The sequence below is a fragment of the Colobus angolensis genome, unplaced genomic scaffold (assembly GCF_000951035.1).
Source record: "Colobus angolensis palliatus isolate OR3802 unplaced genomic scaffold, Cang.pa_1.0 Scaffold381, whole genome shotgun sequence".
NCBI classification, from domain to species: Eukaryota; Metazoa; Chordata; class Mammalia; order Primates; family Cercopithecidae; genus Colobus; species Colobus angolensis.
In genome coordinates, this window is record NW_012117166.1 from 1,536,556 (window position 1) to 1,554,659 (window position 18,104).

The following is an 18,104-nucleotide window of genomic DNA, read 5'->3' on the forward strand; positions in this document are numbered from 1 at the left end:
CAAGTCAGTCAGGATATTTAGGGTATCCATTGCTCACCAAAATAGAGGTTTTTTTTGTTTTTTTTTTTTTTTTGAGACGGAGTCTCGCTCTGTCGCCCAGGCTGGAGTGCAGTGGCCGGATCTCAGCTCACTGCAAGCTCCGCCTCCCGGGTTTAGGCCATTCTCCTGCCTCAGCCTCCCGAGTAGCTGGGACTACAGGCGCCCGCCACCTCGCCCGGCTAGTTTTTTGTATTTTTTAGTAGAGATGGGGTTTCACCGGGTTAGCCAGGATGGTCTCGATCTCCTGACCTCGTGATCCGCCCATTTCGGCCTCCCAAAGTGCTGGGATTACAGGGTTGAGCCACCGCGCCCGGCCAAAATAGAGTTTTAAAGGATAGGTTAAAAAATAGTTCCAATATTTTTCCCTATACACCCAGAAATCACCTTGAGCCTCTTGGGTGCGCCTCTCCCACTCTAGTCTATTCGTATTCTGTGCTGTTGTTTTCTATTAGGATTTTAGTGTTTTTCTTATCTGTTTGAATGAATTTTATTAGCCGTTTGCTTTATTTGTAGCATATATTTTCCTCACTCTGTTTTTAAATGTTTAGGGAGCTTTTTGAGACATAAAATTTTAACCAACTGTACTTCACTCTATCAGTCTTTCCTATTTTGGTTTCTTGTTTTCCTTTTGGCCCTAGCAAGGCCTTTCCCAAACTCAGAACAAATAACTATTCACCTGTATCTTCCTCTAGTAAGTTTATGGTTTGATTTTTATTTTATGGTTAACTCCAGTCCATCAACAATATTTTTTAGTGTTTGGTATAAACAACGAATCTAACTTTCAAAACAGTTTTTGGAAATTTATTAAAAGTATTTTTTGATCCAAAGGCAGTTGACATGGTTGTTTTTTTTTCAAGATGCATTGGTAGAAAACAGGTTGCATTCAGATTTGCAGTTTTGTCTTGGGGTTATTTACAATGGTTTAGGGCATGCCTGCCTTTGAAGAGATTTCCCTAAAAGTGATTGCTTTCATAAATCTTCTAGAGTAATTATGGACATCACTAACCTATGAATGGGGAAGCAAGTACTTTTAGGGGGTCAGAAGTTCATATAAACATTCCAAGACGTAAGAGCTGTATGTTAAAGTTTTTATTCTGGACAGAGATAGCCTGTCTGTATTTTAGATCTTGCAGACCTAAAGTCATTTTACGATCGGCACATCCACATTCCACACAAGGTCTTAATCTGTATGGAAATAAAATTCAGACTGGTGAGCAAACTCATCGCGGGCTTTAGATTGACACTTTTAGTTAGAAGTTGTTGCTGCTCAAATTTTGGTCTCTGGCTCAGCAGCTTTCTTTTTTTTTTGAGACGGAGTCTCACTCTGTCACCCAGGCTGGAGTGCTGTGGCCGGATCTCAGCTCACTGCAAGCTCCGCCTCCCGGGTTCACGCCATTCTCCTGCCTCAGCCTCCCGAGTAGCTGGGACTACAGGCGCCCCCACGTCGCCTGGCTAGTTTTTTGTAGTTTTTAGTAGAGACGGGGTTTCACCGTGTTAGCCAGGATGGTCTCGATCTTCTGACCTCATGATCCGCCCGTCTCGGCCTCCCAAAGTGCTGGGATTACAGGCTTGAGCCACCGCGCCCGGCCTGGCTCAGCAGCTTTCTTATCTCCTAGTAGCTTGTGAAAAATGCAGAATATGGGCCCCATCTCACACTTGTTGAACCATCTCCAGGTGACTCATAAGCACATTAAAGTTTAAGAAGCACTGCTTTCAACCATGGAGACTCAGTTGAATTATTTTTTTTAAATTCCATGTGGATTAGGATTGGAATTGGAACTAGTAAAACGGTGTGAAGGATTAGGCAGCACTGCCCAGCGCCTTCTCATGCATGATGTCTGTGCATTCCTTATATATTTGCTCCCTTCTCCTCTGTAGACACACTGGCATTGTTACACACCTAGAGTTGCTGCTTGGCCACGATACTGGCCTGACATAGTCCAACTCTGTCTTGTGATATCTATATCAGTTGGGATACTTTTTCCAGTAAAATGATATAAACAGTAACAAGATAGACCACTAACAAGATGTACAGAAGACAGTCACAGGGTTAAATAAGTGGCTCTGAGTGACCTCACGGACACTGGTTCTTCCCATCTTTTTGCCCTGCCATCCTCAAGGGGTGGTTTTTGCTCAGGCACATCCCCTAATAGTCACAAGATGGCCACTAGAACCGCAGGCAGCATGTCCTTACAAGACACAACTATACAACTATGTGCAGAGGTAGAGAATCGTTTCTTTAGTATGTTTTTGTTGTTGTTGTTTTTAATCAGGAGGAAAACTCTCTGCAACCCTCTAGCAGACTTCCCATTTAGCCGCAGTGGCCAGGATTTGTTCACCTGTGCATACACTTCCGTCTGCCATACAGAGAGGTAGCCTCTGTCAGAAAGGAATGATGATAGAGTGGGGGAAAGTGAGTGACCCTCAGGAAGACAGCTCAGAGTGACTGCCACAAACTTCTGTTAGGTTTGAGTTTACTCTTGTTGACTGACAAATTCTTTCCATGTTTTCTCAATGTGTTTTCTTTTTAAACTCAAGTTTCTAAGGAAAAGAATCTGATTGACCCAGTTAATTATTTTTGAGCAAAGTCCTCCAGATCAATGAAGAAGTGTTAAGTGTAAAAGAAATAGGCATTAAAGACTTTTAATTTATTCACAGCTATAGATGCACACCTTAGATCAGGTGTCTACCCCAGAGTGAATCAACTGTTAGCAGAGGGGAGGGATTACGTAGCGGGAAATGTGGTCTTGTACTGCAGCTGCTCATCTGGGACTGCAGACCTTCTGGCACTGGGGCATCTGTGGTCCACCAGAAAAATGGGTTGCTGAGAAGCAGGGGTAGATGTGGAGGAGTGGTCCATAGTTAGAATAGGACAAATAGCAGATTAGTCCTGGTCTCTCTCTTATGTCTTACATGGAAAGGACACTCCTAGTCCTAGTGCCTCCTATTGGGCAGCTGTTTCTTTGTGGCAGGGCTGGTTCCTCTTCTGCTGGGTCCTGGCAGAGCTGAAGTACAGCTGGGCCAGCACAGTCGGCAGCAGTAGGAGTGCTGTTGGCCAGGACTCTGCCTGGAGATGGGTATAAAACAGAGCAGACTCGTTGTAAAGGCCAAGTGGAGCAGACCTGCCCAGGAGTCAGTGGCACTCGGTTGTGAGAGAGTTTCCCATGCTCTGGGGTCTAAACTAGCATCCTGCCCCTTGACAGTAAGTATAATGAGGAGAAGTGGGCTCCGGGCCTAGAAGGGCATGTGTGAGGTTTTCTTAATGGGGACACCGTCTGGGGCCTCAGTGAGGCAAGGAACAAAGGGCCTAGATTCCCTTGGTCTAGGAGCAGTATTTCCTCTGGAAAGTTGGTGAATGAGGACCTTGTATGGAGGGTATCTTCGGGTCTAAGATGAGCTGGGACATGGCCTGCAGAGGAAGTATTTGGGAGGCTGTCCTGCCTGTGGTGCAGCAGAGCAGTGTTACCCTTAGGAGATGGGAAGGTGGTCCTTTATAACTGGAAGACAGAGCCAAGCTCAGGGTCAGTGCTCATGGAGAATGAAGCTGAGGCCCTGGCTGGAAGGCTGAGGCAGCTCTGTTGTGATGGGAACAGAGCTGAGTTCCAGAAAGGGGCATCCTCCTCCTTCTCTGTTTACTATGGTGAAATGTAGGATGATGCCCTCAGGAGGGTGTGGTTATTTCAGGTCAGGAGCCCCAGAACCCCACAGATGGTCCTGAAGCCCAGAAATGGAAGCAGTGCTCATCAGTGGCCCTGGCATGTACTGGCATGTACTCATCAGTGGCCCTGGCATGTACTGGCATGTACTCATCAGTGGCCCTGGCATGTGGTACCTGGCCCGGGCAAGAAGGAGCTGGTACAACTGTGACCACTTTCAGGATTTTGGCTGTGCCTTGAGTGGAGCTTTCCCATGGTCTGAAAGGGGTGTCTCTACCCCTCTACACCTGCTTGGCTTGGCTGGGTGGTTGGCTGCATAGATCTATGGCTAGGTCGGGTGTTGGAAACCTTAGACAGGTTAGCCAGTCAGATTCAAATGGGCTCTACAGGGCTGGGAATAGCCAGTTAGCTGGGAGGAGTAGACCTAGGCTGGTACACAGTGTTGATTCGTGTCCCAGGTCTTTGGGTGATGCCCAGAAGATACCAGAGCCAGTATAGTCTCCATATGAAGTAGCTATGGGTGCTTCTCTAACAGTATGTTATATACACCCTTCATCTCCTACCAGCCAGCCAGTCTGTTCTGCTGTTTAGCACACTGGATATGGGCCAAGGAGATTCTCAGTGAAGTTTCAAGATGAAGCCAGAGAAGGGGTAGGCAAACCCAGCAGCAAAGTGAAGGCAAGTCAAGGAAGAGCTCAGGCTCAAGGGTGAGGGGTGGTTGGCAGAGAACCCATAGAAGCGCTATACTCAAGGCCCTGTTTGGAACTGGAGTACATGGAACCCAGCAGGAACCCAGGCTTTTCTTTGCAAGGTTGCAAGAGTCCTGGTCAGTGTGCTTGAGTAGGTGAAAGCAAATTGAACCAGGGTGAGGGAGTATGGAAGGTAGGAAGGAGTTAAAAGGCCAGGGTTCTACCCTGGCTCTACCACTCATATGAGCCTCCTCTTCACTTCTCTGGGACTCAGTTCCCCTACCGGAAATGACAGCTGAGTTTGAAAGTGTCTGCAAGATCTGGCCAAGCATTCCAATTCTGCAGTTTGTTCTGGGGGCTATATGGAGTGGTCTCTTTGTAAGCACCGCCTTTGCCTCCCTCAGTCTTGACCTCTTGAGTTCCAAAGTGCGGAGACAGGTTAGGATCCTCTCAATTTACTGCTGCCCTTATGTTAGAGCTTGACAGAGGCCCACATCTCAACAGTGGAGAGACAAATCTGTTTACCATGTTGAAAAACCTGAAGAATTGCCCTCCTGAATGAGCAGCCTCTGCTGGCCTCAGCTGGGTAAGTGCTCACCTCTGACAGCCCAGCAGTCAGTTCAGGTGCCCTCAGTTACCTTTTTAACTAGTTTCCAAAAAACAAAGAAACCCAGACTCAGGCTGGGGAGCACAGCCACCTACCTTCTCAGCTCCAAACCACCTTGTCACAGATGGCAGCTTCTTCAGCTCCAAGCTCCTCAAACAAAGCCCATACATTCCTGCCAGATCCAGCTTGCAATCTTTCATTCTGTCCAAAGTAGCAAATCTGTTTACCATATTGAAAAGCCAGAGGAGTTGCAAAAAAAAAGGTGGGGAGAAAAAGTTGTTTTATGAATTGTAAAATGTGAGCTTGAATTTTTTACCATGTGATTCATTTCTGTATCTCCACAATGGAAAACAGAAGATAGTCAGGATACATGTGTGTTGAACATTTTAATTTTGAAAAGTTACAGAAGGAGTTTTATAGGTAAACCTTTTCCTCTGGATCTTAAGAGGAGGGAAAATTCGGTGCTTATTTTTCAAGAAAAAAAGTAGAGCCTGTTTCCAGCATGTTTTCTTACCTCCCCTGTGACAGGTGTGAACTTGAGTGAGAGATGAGAAAGGAGTAGGTGTCCCTGCTTTCTTTCTGTGCTCAGCTCCCAGGGGGCTCCGGGGCCTGGCTCTTGTGGCACCAGTGGCGGTTCTTTGTCCCTGTGCAGTGCTGGAAGAAGCCACTAGGTGGGAGTCAGGGACAAATGCTGGAAAGTGAAATCCCAAAGAATGAGGTACAGCATGGACTTTGTATGAGAAAACAACTCTTTATTTTTCTGTTTTAGACAAAGATAACATAAGCATCTCTCATTATTGAAACTGCTTAACTGCACCTGGGTCTGCTGGCAAAGATAATTCTTTGCCATTTTCCTTAGAAACAGTGGACAAAGGGCAGTCAAGGGAGGGCTCCACTGTTTAGGGTGGGGGAGAAGAGACAGGGCTGGTCCTGGGAGCATAGACCTGACCTTCCCCTGTGGATATGAAGAAACCTCTCCAGATTTCTTGACTGGAGTGCCTTCTGCTGGGGTGCTAGTAGGATGGCCCTTTCCATTCCTGGGGGCATTTCATAGCCCACAGTGTATGTTATGCCCTGCCCTAGAGAAGCTTCCTGTCCCCTGGGGTATTTTGAATGCCCTTTTCCTGGCACAGCAGCCAAGGGGGCCTTCAGCCACTGCAAATTTAGCAGTTTTAATTTTCCTGGATCTTGATCCCTGCCCCCTAAAGTAAATTTACCCTACTAAATTCTAGCAATCCGGCTCCTTTCAGACCTGACCTAAAGAGACTATTTCAGCTTCTAAGAACCAATGTTTATAAATGACCAAGAATATGCAAACACTGGTGAAAGAGCAAATAAATCCTTCCCCACTAAATTTCCTGCTTCAGGCCCAGAGGCCACGGTGGACAATGTTGCCAGGTTAGCATAACTTGAGGTCTGAGCATGTAGACAACCACTTACTCTCCACCCACAAAAGAAAAACCTGCCAGAGACACACTACCAAGAGCTTTCTGCCCTTTCAGATACCTGCTAGTGGGCAGGCAGGCCTCCAGGGAATTTATGCTTCTAGGCAAGTTTGTTTAGTAATTAGGTTTTTTGTTTGTTTGTTTGTTTGTTTGTTTGAGACAGAGTTTTACTCTTGTTGCCCAGGCTGGTATGCAGTGATGTGATCTTGGCTCACTGCAACCTCCACCTCCCAGGTTCAAGCGATTCTCCTGCCTCAGCCTCCCAATTAGCTGGGATTGCAGTTGTGCACCCCTACACCGGTCTAATTTTTGTATTTTTAGTAGAGACAGAGTTTCACCATGCTGACCAGGCTGGTCTTGAACTCCTGACCTCAGGTGATCCGCCCACCTCGGCCTCCCAAAGTGCTGGGATTACAGGCATGAGCCACCATGCCCAGCCTTGAGGAACTTTTGAAAGCAGTTTCCTAACTTCTTACTCCTCCAAGTGTTGTCCTGGGACCAGTAGTATGAGCATCACCTGGGAGCTTGTCAGCAGTGCACAATAGCAGGCCCCACACCCAACCTACTGAACCAGAATCTGCATTTTTACTAGAACCCCCTCGGGTCCAGGCAGTTCATTCTGGGGAATCACTGTCTTAACCCAGGGGTTAGCAAACCCATGGCCCACAGTTAGCCTGCTGCATATTTCTTACCCTCATCAGCTAAGAATAATTTTTACATTTTTCAAGACTGCAGAAAAATCACAAGAATGTTTTGAGATGGGAAAATAACATAAATTCACATTTTGGTGTCCATAAATAAAGTTTTACTAGAACACAGCCACACACTGGTTTTGGTGTTGACTGTGGCTGCTTTTGCACTGCAAATGGGAGAGTTGAGTATGAGAGAGACTGCATGGCCCACCAAACCCAAAATATTTACCATCTGGCCCTTTACAGGAAAAGCCTGGTGACCTTTGTCCTGATCTGTTTTGGAAGTGCGTTCTCCATGCTTGCGTTCTGCGGAGGCTTGAGCTGCGGTGGCCAGGGCTTCCTCCACTGTGCTCTTCACTCCCTTCCCCCGCTTTTCCTTCTTACTAGCAGCGGGCCCACTGTCCACCATGTCTGTTGAAGAACACAAGTTTGTATCTGACTTATGAGAATTTATAAGGGAGTGTCCTAGCAGCTGCCACCCATGGCCCAGAGGTGAAGGCTCAGGGCTGAGCGGAGCCCAGGATGCCTGTAGGTGATAGGTCAGTGGAACAGCATGTGACCATGAGATTCCTCTCAGTTTACAGTTCTGCCTGATAAGATGCTGCTGACTTCTGGTAGGCAGCTGGAGTAACACATCAGGGGACCTCAGCTCCTTTTTCAGCCATTCCCTCGAGTACTTGGAATTCCAGCCAGGTAGGTGACAATCCTGGGGTTCTCTTCTAGACTTTAGGATGGGGTGGAGCAAGCTATAGTGACTTTCCCCAGCAAACCTGACCACCCTGGTCTCTTAGCTGTTTTCACTCCCAGAACGCTCAGCCTCACAGTCTCCTGCCCTTTTCCCATAGCTGACTGCTGCATGTTGCAGGCAGTAATAAGTCTGGTTGTAGGTGAGCAAAGTACTTCCAGGAAGGCCCTGGGGGCTATTAGGTCACTGTAGTGACCCCTATTTGTGTACCCTTTGTGCTTCCTGAGGACTTCTGTCTTCAGGGATGGGTCCAGCGAGTCTGAGACACCACCTCACAGGAGCAGTGTAATGGGAGCAGGAAGCCCAGGCACCCGAGCTCCCAATAATAAGGATAGCCTAGACCTTTGGGAGTAACTACCTAGGCCAAATAAAACCTGGGCCTCTAGCCTTTTGGGAGTCATGGACTGTTCTGATAATCTGACAACTCTTTTTCAGAGAAAGATTTGTGAATACAAATAGTAGTACTTTGTATATATTTGGTGAACATATTTAGGGGCTTTTCTGATCCCTGGAATTCCATCTGTAGATCAAGTGAGGTGCCCTGGACAGGATGGACTTCTAGGGCAGTGGTGCAGCCATGGGTTTGCCTTGCCAGGCCAGCATGATGAGGGAGCCACGACAGGGACCCAGCTGCCCCTGGGGATGGGGTGAGTGAGGAGGTACCTTAGCTTCTCAATCCATCCCATTTCACTCAGCCCCTCCTGTTTTCCCCCTGCCAACCTGCTCCTAGGTCTTTTGGGGTGTTAATTTGTGATTTTTGAGTTGAATTACAATATAAGTAAAATGTACTTTGGTGTTTAAGGAAAAACAATGCTGAGGTAAGAATTGCTACTTGAGGATGCCATAAAAATGTCAAGAATTTAACTGTAGTTTATCTGGATTCTTCCCTACCTTCCTCCCTTTTCTGTCCCTTTCTCTCCCCCACTCTGCAGCCCCCACCTTTGTTCATCATACATTGATTTGAGCTAACAGAGGGAATGGGTCCCGTCTTTTCCTCTTTGTGTCGAACATCTTTACCCTGGAGAAACAGACCTTCAAGTCTCTTTTCTTCAAGTAGAATTTTAGTCTTACTTTACCAGTCTTATCATTTGAGCCTTATTCTTTTATCCAAAAAATGTTTAAATTCGTACTGTGTGCTAAGAATTATAGGCATGGAAGTAGGAGAAGTGAGTTGGAAATCAGACGTACTTCTGACAGTCTGGTGCAGTAGGGGTGGTCTGGTGTGACAAGGTCAGTGATGAAGTAGAGGGGAATGCAGGTGCTCAGGAGGGGATAGAAGAGGGACACCTGAGTCACAGCTCTGTGTAAGCTGGGAGTGAGCAAGGCTGATGAGAGCAGCCATGTTGGCCACCTTTCTCTTTCCTCCTCTCTTGTACCAGAACCTAAGGGAGAGCACTGTGCTCATCCCAGGAGAGTGGGGGATTGTCTACCATCCTGTAGAGGCTGGAACTCTGTACCACCTCTCCCTGTCCAGCTCCCAAATCAGCTTGTCTACCTCCTCTTCCTTGGAGTCCTAGATATACCTTTATTGCATACCATATGGTAATTCTTAACCCAAGGCACAGGAAGTTTTTCATTTGCCTTGGATGCGGGGAAAATGTGTATTGATTGGATGAATTTCTTCATGTGACTTATTCAGGCTTCTAGACAGAGATAAACCAACCTACTTACCCTGTACCTTTAGAGATATTCTTCCTTGGCAACATCCTACCATTGCGTGGGCAGGGAACCTGAGCTGGGTGGGTCACACTGTGCTGTGGAGCTGGGCCAGAGGTAAGGGGCAAGGGGCTAGAGCTCAGCGCATGGGTAGCAAAGCCTGCTTTTCCTTTCTGGCCTCTGTCTGGGTGTGTCTCCAGGAATTTACTCCTCCCCTCATGCCAGCTGCTGGCTAGAGCTCTCCTCCTTGCTGCCTCTGTGATCTCTGTGGGCTGGCCCAGCCTGCTGGGGACTGTGCTGCCAGGCTTTGTTTCTACCCTTTTGGGCCCTGCTTCTGGCCCTGGTGGACATTGAAGCCATGCTGAGGGACATGCTGACACCCAATAGGGACTTCTCTTCAGACTGGGCGTTCCAGGAAACCCTGGAGGTGACCCCCAAGGGACCTGGGAAGGCCCGGGCAGTCACAAGATATGCATCTGCAAGTCCTTTGCTACAGCAGAGCTCAGGGCCTTACATGTAACCACAGTTCCCACCGCACCCACATCAAAGGTCACTTTCATAATCAGTCATAGCCAAAGGCCACATATTAAGGGCTGGGCGAGGGAGAAAAGCTGTTTTTAGCAGGGAGCTCTCAAAGGAGATGGGAATATGAGGAGGAGGTAGGGGCTGGCATCTAGGGAGTGTTGGAGGGGCCACCTGGAGAGCCCGCATGTGACCCGCCCTGACAGGAGGAAAACAGCCACAGCTCCAGGTCTCCGTCAGCCTTTCCAAGGCCCCTGTGTACCCAGCACTGCTCCCTGAGTCTCATGGAAATGCACGTGAAGCAGCCTCAACCTTTCCACCTCCTTGGTTTGTAAAGCAGGTAGTCCAGAGTGGGGGACAGCCAGAGAGGCAGGACCCTCCAGCCCTGGCCCCTGTCCAGAATGTGGCCCCTAGGGAGCCCCGGCTCGTGGCCAACAGCCCAGGGCCAGACTCCCCTGAATTTGCAGCATTTGGTCTCAAATGGATGGTACCACCAGTGCCAAGGACAGCAAACGCTCTGTGCGGGGCCCATCGCACAGCAGGACCAAGAACCCAGACTGGAGCTGCTTCTGAATCTGCTCTTTTTTTGGAAAAGAGCAGGCTTTCCTCAGGGCACAGCCCATCACTCGCCTGGAAAACGGGTGGGCGTGGGCTTCAGGGTGGGGGTCAGGCTGTGTGTGGGAACCAGTGAGCTCCTCCAAGAGCAGCACTTATTTTTAGTCTTCTCCCCAGTCCCAAATAAACTGAGAGCAGCTGGGAGCCCTGGGTAAATGCAGAGCGAAGCAGAGACAGGAAATCGGGGCTCTCAGTAATGAGTTCCAGCCACTCCAGAAGGGGGAAGCCAGACAAGGAATTTTCTTCAGGACTGTTTCCCTCTGGCAGGCTCCGGTATTATCACTGAGAACAGTCCCGTGTGTGTGCGCTTGTGTGTGGTGTTTACAACTCCTGTCCAAGTCTTCTTTTCCCCCTACCTTTGTGTTACATTTGATTTCTCCTCAGGGCTCCGAATCCCAGTCCTGGTGCGTGTGTGTGTGCGTGTGTTTGTTGGGGTGGTCGGGGAGCACGCTCTGCTCTGAGTCGCTGTGTGTCTGAAACTGTCTAGGGAGAGGCTGAAGGACGCAGGCCAGGAAAGTGGGGAAATTTGAACACAGCTTGGAGTTCTTGAGTGGGGGAGGGGGCAGAGGCAAGGAAGAGGAGAAAACTTGGTCTCCAGCCAGAAAAAGGGCTTTTTCCACCAAGGCCTCTAACTGCTGACATGGGTGCCCAGCATGGATGGGGACATTGATGTTTACAAGCATTTCTCGTGGCTGAAGAGGGTAAGTGACTGGCTGCTTTGTCTGGGTCTCCGTGGAGATGAGTGAGGGGGAGACGCTTTAGGGTGTTTTGGGGGGTGTGTGCGTGTGTGTGGTAGGGGGAGGTATTGTCCGGCAAAGCCCTGCTGTGGCCAAGTTCTTCATGAGAATCTAATTATAGACACCAGGGAGAAAACAGTCAGCTGTCTTTGTTTCTCCACTGACATTCTAGTGAATGAGCCTCTGTACAGAAAGGCAAGAATGGAGTGAGGAAAGTTGGTTATTTTAACTTTGGCACTTAAACAGTCAGAAGCTCCAGACACCATGACCAGAAAAACGTGCCTGCCACTTTTCAGTTTGAGGATGTAGGGAGGAAGCTGCTGCCTTTTTAAATGTACTGGGTTCGGAAGTTGTTTAACTCATTCTCACTGTGATGTTATCCGGTGGAGCACATATCTGCTATCAGCAGAATGAGCTTCTGCATTTCCGGAGGAAAGCTTTCAGGGAGTTCTCTTTTGAATGCTCTGAAGCTGAGGGTTTATGTTGCAAGTTGTTCATGCCCTTTCTTTAGAGGACAAATCTGAGTGTGTGGTATGAGCAAGGAATGAATGGACGTTGGGGGCTGGAGTAGCATCGTACTCCTAAGGCTATTTCTTCTTTTGTGGCTGCCTTTAAAGTGGCTAAGATAGGTATGAATTGATTTTCACACTAAGGGATTTTAGGCTGAATGTTTTTCAGAGGCAGGAATGGCAAAAACAGCTGACAGGTTAGAAATTTGACATTGTAACTGCAGAAGGACAGAAGAGCCAGGAAGCATCCAGTTCAGAAGGGGCATGCCTGGACCTCGACTCTCAGACACTGGGCTGGCTGGCTTTTGTGTGAGTGCAGCAGCACTCATTCAGCAAATCTTTACTGAGTTTGGGTACTGGGTGTACGGTAGTGAGCAAAATGGAACCAGTCTCTTGTGGATCTTCTACCTAATGCTGGAGATGTAGGTGAAACAGTCCCAGGAAATAAACCTCAGATTACAAACAATAAGTGTGCCTGGAGGAAGAACAGAAGACAAGGGACTGCTGTTTTGATGGAGAAGGAGTGGGGGATGGGGGGGAGTGGTCAGGGAGTGTGAGAAAATTATACTTTGCTGAAAACTGAAAGAGCAGTAAGAATGAGTCAGGTGAAGAATGGGGTGAAGAACATTCCAGGCAAAGGGGATGATGTATACAAAGGTCCTCAAGCAAGACAGAGTCTGCCAAGTGTCCAGATTGAGAGAGAGCCCGTTGTGGCTGAGCACAGTGATGGCAGGCAGAGGTGGGCAGACGCCGGATCACGCAGGACAGCGAAGGCCACCGTAAGGCTTTTGGGCGACATGGTTTGTGTGCTGGGGGACTTGTAGCAGGGAAGTGACATGGGATACATTGCAGGGGTCCAATTTGTATTTTAAGAAAATTACTCTAGCTGTGATATGGTATATGGTAAGCTATGGTGGGAAAAGTGAGGCAGCTGAACACAATTATAGGGCTGTAGGGCTTGAAGAGATCGGTTAGTACAAACCCCTCATTTAACAAAGCCCAAGAGGCTAAGAACCTCATGATATTAGTGTCATAGCTATTAGTGGTTCAGCCTGGTCTTGAACCCTGTTCTGTATCTCCCAGTCTAGTTCTCTTTATTCATCTTCTCTGCCAAGTATGTGTAAAATTATTGCTTTAGAACCCAGCAGAAATCCTGTCTGTGCCCAGCCCCTAGGGCATCACAGTCACCAGAGAGCATGCCGAGATGACCAGATGTTTTGGGAAAGGTTTGCATCATCTTAAGTTTTTTAAAAGTCCCACTGGGGAGATACTGGCAGGAAATATGTAAGAAATGCACTGTCCATCACTTGGTCCTTCTTTCTCTGTATTCCAAATGAAGCTTTTAATCAAGAAATCCTTTCAGCCAACATGTGCCTAGGATTGTCAGAGCCTTGTCCCAGCCCCTGGGGCAGATACTGTAACTCTGCCTACTACAGGAGAAGTTCTGTGTGTGGAGGAACTAATTTTGCATGTGATGCAGTGTAAGAAGGCCTTTCTTGTCCCAAGACCCAGGGTGTTCTGGCTCCTGTGGACAGTTGGAAGTTTGCTTAGGGAAACTTTAGGCAAGGAGACTTTAGAACCCCCCAGGATGACTCATAGCAAAACAGATATTTTTCTTCTACTTTTAGAATTTTAAAGAGCATTTTACAAAAGCAAAACTCAAAGCGCTGGACATTTCATAGGCAGTGTGAAAGAGTATTTTCCCTATTCTCTACCCGAAACACTACTGCCAGATTTTTAAAATCTTCTTTGAAAAAAAACCAAAAACAAATTCCCTTTCATCCTATGACCCTGGTCATGAGCCCCCTGGACTCATCCTTAGTCTGGAAGAAAAATCTCAGGCCCTTCAGCTTGCTTGGCCTTTGAGACCATTAGCAGTCCAACCTCAACTTACCTTTTTAGCTTTATCTTTTATACCTACCCTCATGAGCTCCCAAGTGTATTTCTTCCCTTTTCTAAGCGTTTACCCCAGATGACCACCTCCTGTCTAACTCTCTTCCACTTCATCTGACTCCATCCAGGCTGTCTTTTCCCAGGAAGCCTCTGCTGGCCCTCCCTCCCCACCTCCTGTAGCCCAGGTCTGCAGCACTTCCCATCTGCACAGCTCACCCACCCTTTCTCCTGTGCTTCCTTCAGCTGAGGTGGTGTGGAGAGCTGGTTTCTCTGAACTCACATTTTTGAAGGTAGAAACACTGTTGTCTTCATTCTCCTTTACAGAGGGCATAGATTCTGGAAGAAGACGTACCTGGTGCACAGAGCAGGAACGCTTTCCCTTTGAGAAGTCCAAGGTGGTGGTTAGTGTCTCAGGGCAAAGGGGAGATACCTATGGTCAGGGAGGCAAGGAGCTGGAGGGGAAATATTTGCTCAGAAAAGAAACCTTGCTCCAGGGTCCTTGTGGGATGGGATAGTGTATAATATTAACATTATAGTTAAGAACATGGAGTCTGGAGTGAGGCCTGGATTAGAATCCTGGCATTGCCACGCTTACCAGCTGTGTGATCCAAGGTAAATTATCTCAAAAGCCTGGATTTCTTCAACTGTAAAATAAGGGAGATAATAGTACCTACCACATACAGGCTTTATGAGGACTAAAATGATACAATTAGTACAGTATCATGCACGTAGGAAATACTCAATAGCATGTTTGCTATTAACTAACTGCTATTGGTGATTATCAGGAAGGGAGAAGTTGAAAGAGGAACAGATGGGACCAGGTTCTGCCTTGTAGTGCCTCTCAGGCCATTCAGTGCTTCAGCTCTATGCGCCTTCCCACACTCCAGATTGAGGTCTCAAACCAAGCATATTGAAGACCTAGAAGAGGCAGCTGCAACCTGGGCCATCATAGGTGACCAGAGGCCTCATTGGCTGCTGGATCCGGCCAGCTTGGCTGTGGTTGCTGAATGAAGGCTAATCAGGGCTGATGCTCTAGTTCATTCTCTAACAGACAAAGCCTAGGGATAAAGTAGTCTCCTGCCACAAGTATCCAGAGGGACTCAGTCACAAACAGCTCCCACCTGTCCTACATTGAGGCCAGTGGATCCAGCCCACACAACCATGAACACGCCTCTAAAAATAGCTCCGAGCAGGGTCTGTGGGACCCACCCACTGCTCTTTCAGCAAGAATTCATTTTCCCAGGAACAGAAATCCCAGACTGTCAGCATCTTCACACTGCTTCCTGGCTTCCAGCACTCTCAGTGCTTAAGCAAATTCCAACTTGAAGTCACAAAGAAAATGGAATCACTACAAGTCCCCCATGCAGTTGGCTTGGGTTCTGCAGTAGAAAGTGGAATGAACTTAAGCTGCTAATGTGAGACTTTATTCTGTGTCATCTGGTGCTCAAATGGTTGATCCAGTAGCCTGGCCACTTGGGCCAGAAGAGCTGCAAAGGCAGACACATAGGCATCCTTGCTCCAAACACTGACTTGTCTTGCATTCATGTTGGACTGCAGAGAAAGTTACAGAAATAGGCAGGAGCTTCTGTGAAGGCTGTTCCTACTAGCTAAGAGCGTGGATCCTGGATCTAGATTCCTTGGACTCATATTTTACCTCTGTGTAGACTTGGGCAATTTTTTTAACCTTCCTAGAATTCAATTTCCTTGACTATAATATATGGATACACAATTCTATATATATAATATACACATGTATATACACACACACACACACACACACACACACATATACACACACACACATATATATATATTTGAGACAGTCTAGCTTTGTCACCCAGGCTGGAGTGCAGTGGTGCAATCTCGGCTCACTGCAACCTCCTCCTCCTGGGTTCAAGCGATTCTCCTGCCTCAGCCTCCTGAGTAACTGGGATTACAGGCATACGGCACCACGCCCACCTAATTTTTGTATTTTTAGTAGAGATTGGGTTTTGCCATATTGGCCAGGCTGGTCTCAAACTCCTGATCTCAGATGATGCACCCGCCTCGGTCTCCCAAAGTGCTAGGATTACAGGCGTGAGCCACCGTGCCCAGCCAATTCAATATAGGTTAAGTGCTTAGGAAGCACTTCATAAGTGTTAGAGTTATGGAGATGATGACATCGATCAGAACTGACAACCTCTGGTTACTCAGGAGCCATGTACCCAACCTTGATTCTGAAAAGAGAGGTTTTTCAATCCCATGGGAAAGGCAACAGTGGATATGGTCACCCAAGAGCACTAGCTGTCCTCAATTTCCTATGGTACCTCCTATTTCTAGTCAACACACCCAAGGTGCCTATACATCGTATTTCCTGGTATAATTTAGAAGCTAGAATTCTGCGATCTCTGACACCCAGCACCTGTTACTCCTGCCAGCTCCTTGAAGAGAGGTCTCTTTTACCCAGTGGGATTTAACAAAGTGGCATCACACCAGGGTCATTTGCTGAATAACTTGTGGGCACTGCAGAGCAGCTCAGTCATTGTTGGGTTTTGTGGGCTGGCAGCAGCACTTAGGGATCCTTTGACTCATCCCTGCTTTTCTCTGTTCCATCCTCCATAGCAGCTCTTTCACACTTTTCCATTAGTCTCCAACCTTATACTCCCCTTTCAACTGATGTCGCTACCAATGTCATAGAAAAAAAAAGAAAGAAAAAAAGACAGCCAAACTGAGATGAATCTCTCACCCTCCCTCCCTTTCACCGCAAAATGTAACTGTGTTTCAGCATCCTTCTGTTTCATGGGCCAAGAGTCCCTTCTCTCAGCCAAGGCTATCCCAGTATCTTGTCCTTGACCTAGTCCTCTTCCAGCTCCTCTTCTTCCTCTGATTGTTTCTTCTCTCGGCTCCTCGCTGCCTATTTGTCCCTTGCCCTTGGTGGAAAATGCTTCTCAATTCTCAGGGAAAAAACAAATCAAAACTGTCTTTGACCCTGTGCTTGCCTCTTCATGCTGCCTTATAACTTACCTTCCTCTCACCATTAAGATTCTTGGTGAGTTGTTAGCCTGCTTGTTCATCTCTACTCCCTCCTGGTCACTCCTGAAGCCAGTGAGCACTAGCTTTGTTCCTATAGTCAGCTTTTAAATTCCTTCTGTAATGTTATTCTTGCTGCCTCTAGTTCCCAAGCAATCTTCCCCATACACTTTCCTTTGTATTCACTTCCATCTGGAAATCTTATAGGATTAATGGTATTCTTGTGACCCAAGGAGCAGCTCCTCATTTTGGCCCTTGCCTAATTCTGTGTTCTCCAACTTTGGATCTTTCATGTCTATATGATTGTTGGTTGCTCATATGGGAGGTCTAGACAGTTGAAGAGACACCAGGCTCCAAAGCCTCCAGGGGAGCTAAGAGAGTCACAGCGCCCACTCCACCCCAACTCTAGCACCCAGTCCTGCTGCACTGTCTCTGAAGCTGTTTCCAGTAATAATGACTCAGTGCATCTATTGGAGTTGGCAAAGCGAGGACAGTCTTCAAAGAGTGTTTTCTTTTTACTCTCCTCCTGGCTTTCACATCCTCTCATTACAGGATACCAGCACACATACAAATGCTGTTTCTGCAGCCCAGTGATACAAGCTTTTTATGTGTCCAGCCACCAGATAAAGAGAATTTAGCAGTGAACAAGCTCAGCCAAGGTTATAATTTTGGGGAAAGAAAATCTTGGTAAATCAAATGTGTTTCTCTACAAATCCAGCTCCCCAGGAAGATCAGTTAGGAGCTTCGTGCCAGCCCCTTGGTTGGAGAACTGATGGCCAGTTCATCTTCAAGGGGTCCTGTGTTTGCTGTGTTAGTTCCAGAAGACCAGAATGCCTGAAGGGTAGTGATTATCATAGCTTCATGGGTAGCATGTCTGTATTGGGAAGGCTATTTCCAAAGCTGCTGTTCTCACATTCTCCTAGGGGAATTCCTTTATAGCCTTCAGACTCAGTCATTCAAATGGTGCCTCCACTTTAAAGCCTCTTCTCTCTTTTGAAGGTGAAATATTTTTGTCTCTCCTCTATGTCCCTGACATTCATGTGCATACAACTCTTTTTGATAGTACTTATTACATCCTGCTGCAAAGGTTGATTTCTTTTTAACTTCTGTCCTTATTCCCTGTAATACTACAGAGTTTTTTAAGGGCAGGAACTAAATCATTGTTTAGTACAGAAAGTGATACCTAGTGGGTGCTCAAGATTATTCAAGTCACTGAATAAATACATGCATGGAGTGTGATGACGTGAACATTGGTCAACCAAGAAGCTATTTATTTGCTGTTTATGAACT

General features: G+C 47.2%; 1 protein-coding gene across 2 annotated transcripts in view; it reads left to right on the forward strand.

Moving 5' to 3' along the window:
* Positions 1-18,104, forward strand: part of PPFIBP2 (PTPRF interacting protein, binding protein 2 (liprin beta 2)) — a 144,184-nt gene that overhangs the window by 53,476 nt on the left and 72,604 nt on the right. The gene's annotated exons all lie outside the window — the stretch shown is intronic.